We start from the raw sequence: 13,206 nt of genomic DNA, 5'->3' as shown, positions 1-13,206 counted from the left end.
TTGTGCCGTATCCTACCGGAACAAGCTCCAGCACCTCTTCATTTTGGCCTCCTTGTGTTCCAGGATTTATTTGGGCGGATACAGCACCTCTCATGTATAGAAAATAATAATAATATAAAAACGTTTTTTAAAAGATGTATTGTAATAGCCCCGAATGGGGGGGGGGGAGAAGGAGAGGAGTCGTTGATAGCTTTCTCCGTTTTATTGTGGCAACAATAGGAAAACGATAAACAAAATAACAGCGGACTGCCGCCACATTCAACCGCAAACTTTTGCCTTTCGCCCGTCTCCCCCTTGCTTCCTACTAAGGATGCAACAATACTTGGTTTTACATTGAACCGTTCGATACGCCGTCTTCGATTCAATACGCAAAAATATTCGATCCAAATGAAAAGCTCCCAAAATGTATTTTCCGGATTTATTTTTTTCGTCTCTCTCGCTAAAATGTCCGGCGCAGCATTGCCTTAACATAACAAACTCTGCAGCTCCCCTCCTCCAGTCCTCCTCCAAACTGCCTGATAGGTGGGAGCTGTGGCGCACGAGGATCATCATTGCTCGTGAGGTAAGACACACACTTAAGGAGGCGGCTTGCCAGTTTCAATGTCGTACAGATCCGTTGTTTGGCAGCATTTTGGGTGGGCTGATATGCTATCCCCACTGGTACATATTTAACAAAGACTGTCTTTACGGATACCTACAACAAAGTCCGCCAAATATTGTTGCCGACATGACCGCTACGAATTACCTCACTTTCACAACAGGCAGCTTATGACCCTGGGACATGGAGCACTAGCTCACGGTTACAAGATGAACAATGAGTGGCAAATTAAGAGCGCTGTACTTCAAACTCACCCTGTTTATGAAAGTCAATTGTCAAATGCTGGTGTTGTGCAGTACTGAGCAGACGTGACTTCTGTGGCGTTTGTTAACTTTTTTAAATGCCCGACAACACTCGCCCACAAACACTAGATATCATCATGAGGCAACCTAGATGTGCTACTTTAGATCCCATGCCATTAGCTGCGTGAGCCCAGAATGATTATGGGACACGTAGTCCATATACTACATCGATGAATTAAAAACCGCAATCACTGAATGGAAATTAAGCAGGCCAAATCAATCAATAACAGTGAGGCAGTGACTATAGATAATGCTGTAAATATTGTTAATTCAATACGTAACACAAATGGACTCGGACCACAAATAGGATGTTTTGCTCATGTGGTAAACATACCTGCTAAGAGAGCAGCAGCAATCAACAGTGTGCCCCGCCTCACTTTACAAACAGTAAAGATTGTTCTCAGTACTCTAATACAAAATTTCTTCAGATCAGTAAGAAGTAAACACATAAATATTGTGCACTATAATGCATGTTTATATGATGGCATTGTGATTTTTGCTTGTTAGCAAAATAAAAAAAAACATAATAACACTTGTATTTTCTGTTTCAGAGCATTAAATGTATTGAATCGAATTGAAAATCGTGTCCCTTGTATCGAAAATCATACTGAAACGTGACTTAACTGAATCGTTGCATCCCTACTTCCAACTACCTCACAGCTCTTCATTCCCAGCGTCTCTTAAAGGGACCGTGCATAGTTACGGACATGAGGCTATAGTATAAAATAAAATAATAATATGCATAAATTCATTTACAGAACAAATCCCAAGAATTGCATGTTGAAAATGAAAATTTAACGTCATTTTAAAGAGTCGGAGATTTGGTGGTGTACTGAAAACCTGGACCAACAAATCTCACCCTTGACATATAAATTAAAAAAACTGCAAATTTGCCGCATCTGGAGAGCAAGCAGCTAGGATCAAACAGCATTTCAATATGCCAAAAAATTTGCTTTTTTCGAAAAGAAGGAAGATGGTTCAAAACGAGTCAGAAAAGTAACAACCGGCGATGAGGGCAGCTGCAGCAATCATGGTAACGGGTGCAGCAGGAGGCTAGCGCCGCAGCAGCTAGCCAGGTTCACGGACAGCCAGCCAAGCCGGGGCAGGAGGCTGCTACCGTGGCAGCAGCGGGTTAGGTTCAGCCCCACCCGGAGTCCGGGCCAGCAACAGCACCAGCAGTCAGCCAGGTTGACCAACAGCAACTGGAGCAACAGGCCAGTACCCTTATGGGAAATTCGGGTTCTGGCAGCAAAATTTGTAAGGCAGTGGGAACTTTGGGGCCAGAGAAGACGGAGGGATGAAACTCGCAAAAGTTACTGTAAGTCCCACCTGTGGTTATGTTGACAATTGCCCGTGCTGTGAAGAGTATGGCCTAAATAATTGTAAATTGTTGTCATAACATTTATAGCATGGATATTGTTAGATTTGAAGCTTGGTTTGTGTACACCTAACTTGGCTAAAAAGAACACGCAGGAAGTCGATTTTACTGCAAAATTGACCAAAAGTGGTGCCATTTGTTTGTGCTACGTTTGTGCTAGTTGTTGGGACACCCCTCTGTTATTGAGATTTGGTACGCTCCGTCAGCCGCGGGAGTTGGATACTGAAAAGATATCTCGATATCTATAAAATAATAGGACCACAAACAATTTTTTTACAGCACAAATATGGCCTAAAGGAATGACACCATCTTGGTCCATTCTGCAATAAATGGGGGGCTGTGTGAAGTCATCACTCGAAATTAATTAAATGACATTTTTTACAGCACAAACCAACACAAACGAAGCATAAACGATCGACACCATTTAGTCAATTTTAAATCAAAACGGGGGGCCGGTTGACCTCAGATTGACCTATAATAGAATTGTAAATATCTTAAAAACCACGGCACTACAAAAGGAACTTTTTACAGCACAAACGATTGACATCATTTTTATAGAAATTTGTGTCTGATGGGAGGCCAACTTCACAGAGGTTATGTCAGGGAATTACAGCAAGAAATTCTTACCACTTTCACTCTTGGATGTTTCAAAGATGGTAATCAGTCATCTACTCTAATGGAATGAGGAAAGTCTGTCCAACTCCATTTAATAGTGACAACGCAACAACGTTACCATGCGTGAAGTAAACTTTGTCCTTACCTGTGTATTTCCCCTCCAATGTTTGGAACAACTCCAACATGTAGTTACATGCTCAGTCGGCCGCAGAGGCAGAATCACATGGTCTACCTGCTATTACATGTTAATTTCCACTTTGTCTTGGACCCAAACAATAAACTCCATCGATCTTCTATTTTGCAGTCGGAAAACTTTTGACCCAAATCTTCATCCTATATTGCTGCTGAATGCTCTCTTTTCCTTTCTTCTCCAACGCTCCTCCCACTCCTTCACCTCATGCGCAAACATGCTATAAATCGCCTCCACCTCCGAGAGGAGGACTCTGATTTCAGCCGTCTCTCCACCCTCCTGTTCTCATTTCAGATCCTCTGACAAATGGGAGGAGATTGGTGGAAAAAAGAGAAACAACGGGGAGAAAGGAGAAGTGTCACCTTGCATATTGTCAGTAATACAAGATGTGCACTTTGTGGAATTCTTTTACAGCTGTGGTATGCAAGGTCTTTGGGAGACGAAATAAAAAACTTTAAGTTGCGATCATGTCCACAGGTGTCTTGACTTTTTTTTTTCTCTATACAGTAGAATTCCTGCAAGCCTCTCAGTCAAACTGTTATGGAAAGCATGTTTTTATTGTAGTTTCGTTAAAGCAACGATGGCTGAAGTACTGCACTTACCATTGTGACTTACAGTGTGTAGCACTGCAGCAAAAAGCATGTTTATTTCATATTTCACGTGGTATCTTATGATCCTGAATGAAATGGACCGCTTGGATGTGTGTGGAAACGATTGATATATTTATTCAATTTTTTAAATTCTGTGCCATGAAAATGTGTGACTTCCTGGATTGACGAACACTGCGAATGTGACAGAGGGATAATCATCTTCAATATACAGCCAATACTATAGCATGCAGAACGACTGCCGATTCAGCCTATTTTGTGGATTTTTTTGGTTTATTTTTTGCATCACGCCAGCCCTATAATCTGCAGGCTTTTAATGTGTACCAAGGAGAGGGTGTGAGCCTTTTAGGGTTTCAAAAAGTTCCCGTTAACCGCGGATAATTGCCAAAATAAGTCAGACAACTGTGGGCCCATTGTGAGGTGAGTGAGCTGCGTGTTTTATATTATGTCAAATACTGGGATCATGGCAAACGTTTTAATAAGGGGGTGGTTTGCATTTTGTGGGTGACAGTACTCCCTGTCCACCGAGAAGGCCACACGGCCTTCACTCGTTCACTGCATGTGAACATGTCATCAAAACTCTGACACCGGTCGTGCAGGGACTGAACAGCCCTTACTAAGGGGCTCTGTATCTCGTACTCCCCGAGCATCATCCACAGGGCTCCCCGAGGCACACGGTGGAACGCCTTCTCCAGATCCACAAAATACATGTAGAGTGGTTGGGCGAACTCCCATGCACCCTCGAGAACCCTGCTAAGGGTGTATAGCTGGTCCACTGTTCCAGGGCCGGGACAAAAACCACATTGCTCCGCCTGAATCCGTGATTCGACTTCCCGACGGACCCTTCTCTCCAGCACCCCTGAATAGACTTTACCAGGGAGGCTGAGGAGTGTGATCCCTCTGTAATTGGAAAAAGTCCTCCGATCCCCCTTCTTAAAAAGGGGGACCACAACCCCGGTCTGCCAATCCAGAGGCACTGTCCCAGATGTCGAAGCGATGTTGTAGAGACGTGTCAGCCACGACAGCTCCACAACACCCAGAGCCTTAAGGACCTTCGGGCGGATCTCATCCACCCCCGGGGCTTTGCCACCGAAGAGCTTTCCAAACACCTCAGTGATTTCGACCCCAGAGATTGGAGAGTCTATCTTGGAGTCCCCAGACTCAGCTTCCTCTAAGGAAGGCGTGTCAGTAGAATTGAGGAGGTCTTTGAAGTATTCTCCTCACGGACTCACGACGTCCCGAGTCGAGGTCAGCAGGTTTAAATCTAAACACCACTAAAGCTTGAAGTTGGTAACCAAGGCACTTCTTGTTTCCTTTTAAATTTATATTTTAGAGCTAAAAAGATGAGAATGCATCATATGAACAGCAACACAAAAACCAATCTATCCAATGAATATATGTTTCCAAAGATTATATTTCCTGATGTGGAAATGTTATAGGACACCATTCCACCTCCGGCTTTTGTATGTAACATAAGATGACAAAATTTGTTCATCATTACCTCCACAACGTAGGTACTCATGAAGAAAAATCAATACCTTTATTTTCACAATGCTCAAAATCACCATAAATGTGAGCCTACTCTGGTTTCATCTTATTTGTATTCTTAGAATTGATAGGCTTTAGCAAACACTGCTCCGGTAAATGAATTCACATTGAAATTATTATTGGAAGTTGGTAATTGTCTGCAGTTATGTGCTATGTTGCTATTTTGGGTTCTCGCTGATCGCCAATCAGTCACAGGGTAGATACAAACACCGACATCCGTTTACACTGTCACTGCGACATCCGTTTACACTGTCACTGGAAACTGAATTCACACTGCATGCAGACGAATGTACTACTACGTTATGAGTGACGTTAGTAACTCTTTTATTGATCTTTATGTCTTGTAGAAGGGTTCACTAACAACAGAAGTTGGGTTTATTTTGGTGATTTAGTTCCGACCACAACACACTAGAGATTATAAAATGTATCACAATGAAGAAAAAAGATCTAGGAGCGATTAGGATTGACCGGTTAGCTGCCTATATACAATGGGGAGAACAAGTATTTGACACACAGTCAATGGGAAAACCCATTGGCAGTGTATCAAATACTTGTTCTCCCCACTGTAGTTTAAATTTCAAGTTATTTGACGTTTGCCTTAATTCAATTTTTTTTTAATGCGAACTCCCATGCGCATTCTTCAAAATATATTGCATTTCACTCTGCATAATATGTCATTTGTACTTATTTTTCTGAATGTATGTTACTTATATCTTTATTATTAAAAAAAAAAAAAAAAAAAAAAAAAAGTAAATGTTTACATTAACTTCAATTTTAATATACATTCTATGTTCCTAAATAGTTAATATTGAGATTTGGCATTTAGTATGTGAGGGAAAATAAAAAATAGGAGATGGAGGTTGGGGTTATTGCTGTTTTTGTTAACTTTTAATTTTGCAAACCATTGAAAAATATAATTTTGAATGAAAATCAGTTTTTGTATGTGTTATAGAAATAACTGTGCTAAAACAGTTTTCTTTGCATTTCATTAGTGGAAGAGGTTTTACCCAAAAAAAAAAAAAAAAAAAATTCTGGCTCCGTGGCGACCTTCACCTCGGGGAGTTCCGGCAAGAAATTCTAGCCACTTTCACCCCTGGTTGTTATGGAAATAAATCTATGGCACTGTTACGTGACGTTTGGCAGTCATTTTCTGTGTCGCTGAGCTACACGCCAATCAATCTGTGTGCAAATCGATCTGTGCCCAAATGTAATAAGATCAGTAAAGTACACACCAAGCCACTTTAGATTTCTTTTATATGGTGTATCACAAAAGTGAGTACACCCCTCACATTTCTGCAGGTATTTAAGTATATCTTTTCATGGGACAACACTGACAAAATGACTTTGACACAATGAGAAGTAGTCTGTATGCAGCTTATATAATAGAGTTCATTTATTTTCCCTTCAAAATATAGCCATTAAAATATCTAACCCCCTGGCAACAAAAATGAGAACACCCCTTAGAAACTACATCCCTAAATGTCCAAATTGAGTACTGCTTGTCATTTTCCCTCCAAAATGTCATGTGACTCGTTAATGTTACTAGGTCCAGGTGTGCATAGAGAGCAGGTGTGTTCAAAATTGTAGTGCAGCTCTCACACTCTCTCATACTGGTCACTGAAAGTTCCAACATGGCACCACATGGCAAAGAACTCTCTGAGGATCTTATAAGACATATTGTTGCGCTACAAGAAGATGGCTAAGACTACAAGAAGATTGCCAACACCCTGAAAATGAGCTGCGGCACAGTGGCTAAGATCATCCAGCATTTTAAAGTAGCAGGGTCCACTCAGAACAGGCCCCGGGTTGGTCGTCCAAAGAAGGTGAGCGCAAGTGCTGAGCGTCACATCCAAATGCTTTCTTTGAAAGATCTTTGCAGGAGTGCTGTCAGCATTGCTGCAGAGATTGAAGAGGTGGGGGGTCAGCCTGTTAGTGCTCAGACCATACGCTGCACTCTACATCAAATTGGTGTGCATGGCTGTCACCGCAGGAGGAAGCCTCTTCTGAAGACAGTACACAAGAAAGCCTGCAAACAGTTTGCTGAAGACATGTCAACAAAGCACATGGATTACTGGAACCATGTCCTATGGTCTGATGAGACAGAGATTAATTTGTTTGGTTCCGATGGTCTCACGCATGTGGGGCGGCAACCAGGTGAAGAGTGCAAAGATAAGTGTGTCATGCCTACAATCAAGCATGGTGGTGGGAATGTCATGGTCTGGGGCTGCATGAGTGCTGCAGGAGTTGGGGAGTTACATTCCATTGAGGGAAACATGAACTCCAACATGTACTGTGAATAGGGGTGCAACGGTTCAGTTAGCCCACGGTTCGGTTTAAACCTCGGTTTTGGGATCACGGTTTCGGTTCGGTTTCGGTTTGCGTTTTGCTTTTTTTTTTTTTTTAAACTGCCTTTATTTTGCTTTTTAAAAAATGAAATACACACTTAAAATGTAAGCATTTTCGACTGTTAAAATGCCTTTTAGCTCTTTGGCAAGTGTAGTGACTGACTACTGAAATACACACACAGTAGTAAAAAAGTTACTTGGCAAAGTAACTGGTGATACCTTTCATGTTTTTTTTTCATTTAAAAAAAAAAACAAACAAACAAACCCAAAACCATAGTAACCTTTGCTATGTTTGGAGGTCATTTAATGTTGTGAATCAACCGTTAAAGTTGATAAAATTGCTCCCGTTTTTGCCTTAGTTCCCTTCTGTCTACTTTCGACATGTGAAAATTTCAAAACTGTTTCATCCTTTAAAGATAGACTCAAGTCAAGATTTTGCCAATTTAGGAGTATTTTAGACAAAAAGTTGCTTAGGTTCGCTCGGAAGTTTTACTACAACAGAGCCTTTCTGAGAAGTTTACTGCTCTAAAATGGCGGCTGTTTACTAACGCTACCGTGTGTCATTTCGCATGTAGTTCTATATGCATGAGATATCTAGGCGTAGATTGTATGATGTCGGCCACAGTCAGGAAATATTGGAGCCGCCTAGCATCGCGTTTGCTACAAACCAAACGCGTGACCAAATCCAAACGGATGAAACCCCCCCCCCACCCCCCCAAAAAACGCAATGCACGAAAAACGTGCAGATTTTGAACGTAACGTACGGCGTACACATTTAAAAATCAGTGCTCACTTGTACAAATAACGCCGAGACCGTACAACTTGACAGGTATGAATTATAGTGGACCGTCACAGTTAGATAGTAGCACTCTGTAGCACGGGACGTCCAGCTATCAGCGGTCAAGGCGAAACTATGTGCTTTCGCGAAATCATCTTCGATGGCTTTGCGTGCCATTTCATTATTGTCGGGGATTATGTTGTTGGCGAAATATATCCGCGAGGGAACAATATAACGCGGGTCAAGCGTTGCAATTAAATTAACTAAGCCCGCATCTTCAACCACGGAATATGGTTGCATGTCTTTTGCAATGCACATCCCCACTGTGTGGGTTATTTTCTTGTGTTTTTCTGACTTGATATTGTAAGGCTTTTGGAACGCCTCTTCTATAGACCCGTGCGTTTTCACTGGTGTCATCTTCGGGGTTGTCCTGCTCTGAGAAAGCGATGTCTGTGGGTGTTGCCGGCTGAGGTGCCCAAGTCATGTTAGAAGTGTTGCCGTTAGCATAGGGAACAAGCGCTAAGCAATGCTTGCAATTTTTTTTTTTTTTTTTCAATATTTTCTCTCCGTCTGCATTGTAGTCCACGGGGAAACTGAAATGTTGCCACACCGCAGATTTGAAAGAAGCCGGTGCCTCCTCAATAATCGGTCTGTCGACTCCTCCGCTCGTCATAACTTTTTTTGTTTTCTTTCTTGTTTCACTTTCACCTCGCTCGTAAGCGAGAGAGGGCATTACTCGGCTCCTATTACACAGGTGCTTGACAGCGATTGGACATTTACTCGCGGGGCGGGAATTTCTCCACAGCTGCGCTTCACGTCACACACAGGCACACATAGTTTGACCAATTCATTCCACAAGCGTTCGGAATAAATTACTGTAATTTCAAAACCAAAAAGGCACGGTTCATAAAGGCGTATTGAACCGTACAGGGCGAACCGTACGGTTCGGTTTTGAACCGCAAACCGTTGCACTGCTAACTGTGACGTACTGCAGCAGAGCATGATCACCTCCCTCCAGAAACTGGGTCGCAGGGCAGTGTTCCAGCATGACAATGACCCCAAACACACCTCCAAGATGACCACTGCTTTACTGAAGAGGCTGAGGGTAAAGGTGATGGACTGGCCAAGCATGTCTCCAGACTTGTACCCAATAGAATATCTTTGGGGGATCCTCAAGCGGAAAGTGGAGGTGCGCAAAGTCTCAAATATCCGGCAGATCCGTAACGTCGTCATAGAGGAGTGGAAGAGCATTCCAGTGGCAACCTGTGAAGCTCTGGTCAACTCCATGCCCAGGAGAGTAAAGGCAGTTCTGGATAATAGTTGTGGCCAAACAAAATACTGACAGTTGACATGTTGTATGTTAATATTGACAACTTTCACTAAGGACTCACTTTTGTTGCCAGGGGGTTAGATATAAATGGCTATATTTTGAGTTATTTTGAGGGGAAAATAAATTAACTCTATTATATAAGCTGCACACAGACTACTTTTCATTGTGTCAAAGTGTCATTTTGTCAGTGTTGTCCCATGAAAAGATATACTTAAATATAAATATCTGAAGAAATGCGAGGGGTGCACTCACTTTTGTGATACACTGTTGGTATTTTGTAAAATGCACTTTTTTAAATTATGTTTTTAATTTGCAAACCACACAATTTTTTTAGTTCATCATTTAGAATTTTTGGGAGACTTATCAACCATAAATTTGAAAACGTCCAAAATTTGTAATGCACTTTCTAGAAATGTTGAAGTTGTGATTCATACTCTATAGTGGGAAGATGAATGACGTAAATTTTCAATTGAAGAAGTTGAAGGTGGTCCTTGGATTTTTCTGAAAGTATCTGTTAGAAACTGAGAGACAGTTTCTTTCCGAGAGCTGCCACCATACTCAAACCAAATTTGCACTGAAATGTCAACTGTCATTGCACTGCTAATTCCACAACATTGTCACATACATTCTACTCAGTAATATGATCTCAGACATCTGTATCACTATGGGTACTGCATAATCTTGGTACTGCATATGCAATACTTGCATTATAGCATTTTTGCACAGTTGCATTAATATTTATGCAAAAACTGTCATTTGCACTGTCATATTAAGTCAACCATCTGCCTCATATAGTCTGAGTACTTTAAATTGTCATATATGCACTGTTATATTCACACTACATCACTACTTGAAGGTAGTCACATATTCACTTTATTACCAATCGGTGTACACTGCAACCTGATTTTTATATACAGTTGGGAGAATAAGTATTTAGTCAACCCCTAATTGTGCAAGTTCTCCCACTTGAAAATATTAGAGACAAGGCCTGTAATTGTCAACATGGGTAAACCTCAACCATGAGAGACAGAATGTGGAAAAAAAACAGAAAATCACATTGTTTGATTTTTAAAGAATTTATTTGCAAATCATGGTGGAAAATAAGTACAGTATTTGGTCAATACCAAAAGTTCATCTCAATACTTTCTTATGTACCCTTTGTTGGCAATAACGGCGGCCAAACGTTTTCTGTAACTCTTCACAAGCTTTTCACACACTGTTGCTGGTATTTTGGCCCATTCCTCCATGCAGATCTCCTTTAGAGCAGTGATGTTTTGGGGCTGTCCTTAGGCAACACGGACTTTCAACTCCCTCCACAGATTGTCTATGGAGTTGAGATCTGGAGACTGGCTAGGCCATACAGGACCTTGAAATGCTACTTACGAAGCCCCTCCTTTGTTGAACTAGCTGCGTGTTTGGGATCATTGTCATGCTGAAAGACCCAGCCACGTCTCATCTTCAATGCCCTTGGCTGAAGGAAGGAGATTTTCACTCAAAATGTCTCGATACATGGCCCCATTCATTCTTTCCTTTACACAGATCAGTCGTCCTAGTCCCTTTGCAGAAAAACAGCCCCAAAGCATGATGTTTCCACCCCCATGCTTTACAGTGGGTATGGTGTTTTTCGGATGCAATTCAGTATTCTCTCTCCTCCAAACACGAGAACCTGTGTTTCAACCAAAAAGTTCTATTTTGGTTTCTTCTGACCATTACACATTCTCCCAGTCCTCTTCTGGATCATCCAAATGCTCTCTAGCGAACCGCAGACGGGCCTGGACGTGTACTGGCTTCAGCAGGGGGACACATCTGGCAGTGCAGGATTTGAGTGCCTGGCGGTGCATTGTGTTACTGATAGTAGCCTTTGTTACTGTGGTCCCAGCTCTCTGTAGGTCATTCACTAGGTCCCCCCGGATCGAGGGAGATTATCAGTGGTCTTTTATGTCTTGCATTTTCTAATAATTGCTCCCACAGTTGATTTCTTTGCACCAAGTGTTTTACCTATTGCAGATTCAGTCTTCCCAGCCTGGTGCAGGTCTACAATTTTGTCTTTGGTGTCCTTCGACAGCTCTTTGGTCTTGGCCATAGTGGAGTTTGGAGTGTGACTGACTGAGATTGTGGATAGGCATCTTTTATACCGATAATGAGTTAAAAACGGTGCCATTAATACAGGTAACGAGTGGAGTCTCGTTAGATCGCGTTAGAAGAAGTTAGACCTCTTTGACAGCCAGAAATCTTGCTTGTTTGTAGGTGACCAAATACTTATTTCCCACTCTAATTTGGAAATAAGAAATAAATTGTTTAAAAATCAAACAATGTGAGTTTCAGTTTTTTTTTCCCAAATTCTGTCTCTCATGGTTGAAGTTTACCCATGTTGACAATTACAGGCCCCTCTAATCTTCTTTAAAGTAGGAGAACTTGCACGATTGGTGTTTGACTAAATACTTATTTGCCCCACTGTATGATTTGTTGTAGTTTTGCATCTGTTTTATGTGGTGCACATTATGGCAAAGCTTAAATTGTCAATATTCTCTGTATAATAACCATAAAGGCTTTCTATTCTATTCTATTCTATTCTATTCTATTCTATTCTATTCTATTCTATTCTATTCTATTCTATTCTATTCTATTCTATTCTATTCTATTCTATAGGTTTAAGTGCCACGCTAATGTTGTCTTTCACCGCAAGGCAGAATCATGACTATGGATTCCAACTGTAATTCGGGCTCAGCGCGACAGTGAAAATTGCTTCTGACACCAATAAGTCACGACACTGAGTTCCTCGTGTTAAACTTCACACTTTGCGTTTAGAAGACTATGTAATGTCGATATTGAAGACTGTATTTTTAAAAGTGTGACAGAATGGGAGTAGAGTGTGAAATATCAACCAAAGGAGTAGTCTTTATTTTATACTTCCCGTCAAGCAATCTAGATGGTAGCTGATCTCTGCTCCCAAAAAGATCACAAAGAGGCCACTCAATGTTCCTTAAAAATTCAATGAAATTGCACTACAAGGTCAAATCCCTGCCAAATTTTGATGGGACGCCCTACCCTGCATGCGAAGGCTTTAATCTGCATGCTGCATCAAGGATGATACAAGGAATGCAAAGGGTCTCACACCCGCACCACAGGGGGGTTAACAGCTGCGAGTAGGAGGGCTGCTGATGTAGTAGTTGGGCTAACAGCCTGCTGATTGCTCAATGTGCATAGATATTGTGAATTAACAAGCCAATGTAGTTGCTTTATGCTGCATTCACACCAGCCGCGAAATAACGCGTGACAACGCGTGACGCGCGCGTTGTCGTCGCCAAAAGCATTCACACCGAGGTCTCGAGAAGTCAGCCCGCAAGACTGAACTACTTCCGGTTTAGCCCTTGTTGTGTATCCGGTGAAACCAGTAAGACGCATCGGTGAAAATGGCATAGAGAAGATGTCGATGATCGTGAGACTTGCTGCTCTATATTTACTGATAAAAGTTCGCCGAAGGAGAGGACAACGCCGGCGCAGGACGTGGATT

General features: G+C 41.8%; 1 protein-coding gene across 5 annotated transcripts in view; it reads right to left on the bottom strand.

Annotated features, from left to right (window-relative positions):
• large2 (LARGE xylosyl- and glucuronyltransferase 2) overlaps nt 1-13,206 on the bottom strand; it is a 131,557-nt gene that overhangs the window by 85,556 nt on the left and 32,795 nt on the right. For 2 of the 5 annotated variants that reach the window (XM_057839115.1, XM_057839149.1), the window contains exon 1: nt 3,039-3,273. The exons of the other annotated variants lie outside the window; for them this stretch is intronic. The gene's annotated coding sequence lies outside the window, so the exon portion shown is untranslated. Of the gene's footprint in view, nt 1-3,038; nt 3,274-13,206 lie in introns of those variants that run through there. 5 annotated transcript variants of the gene reach the window in all.

The sequence above is a fragment of the Corythoichthys intestinalis genome, chromosome 1 (assembly GCF_030265065.1).
Source record: "Corythoichthys intestinalis isolate RoL2023-P3 chromosome 1, ASM3026506v1, whole genome shotgun sequence".
Lineage (NCBI taxonomy): Eukaryota > Metazoa > Chordata > Actinopteri > Syngnathiformes > Syngnathidae > Corythoichthys > Corythoichthys intestinalis.
The sequence above is the reverse complement of the archived record's forward strand: the minus strand, read 5'-3'. Positions and strand labels throughout refer to the sequence as shown.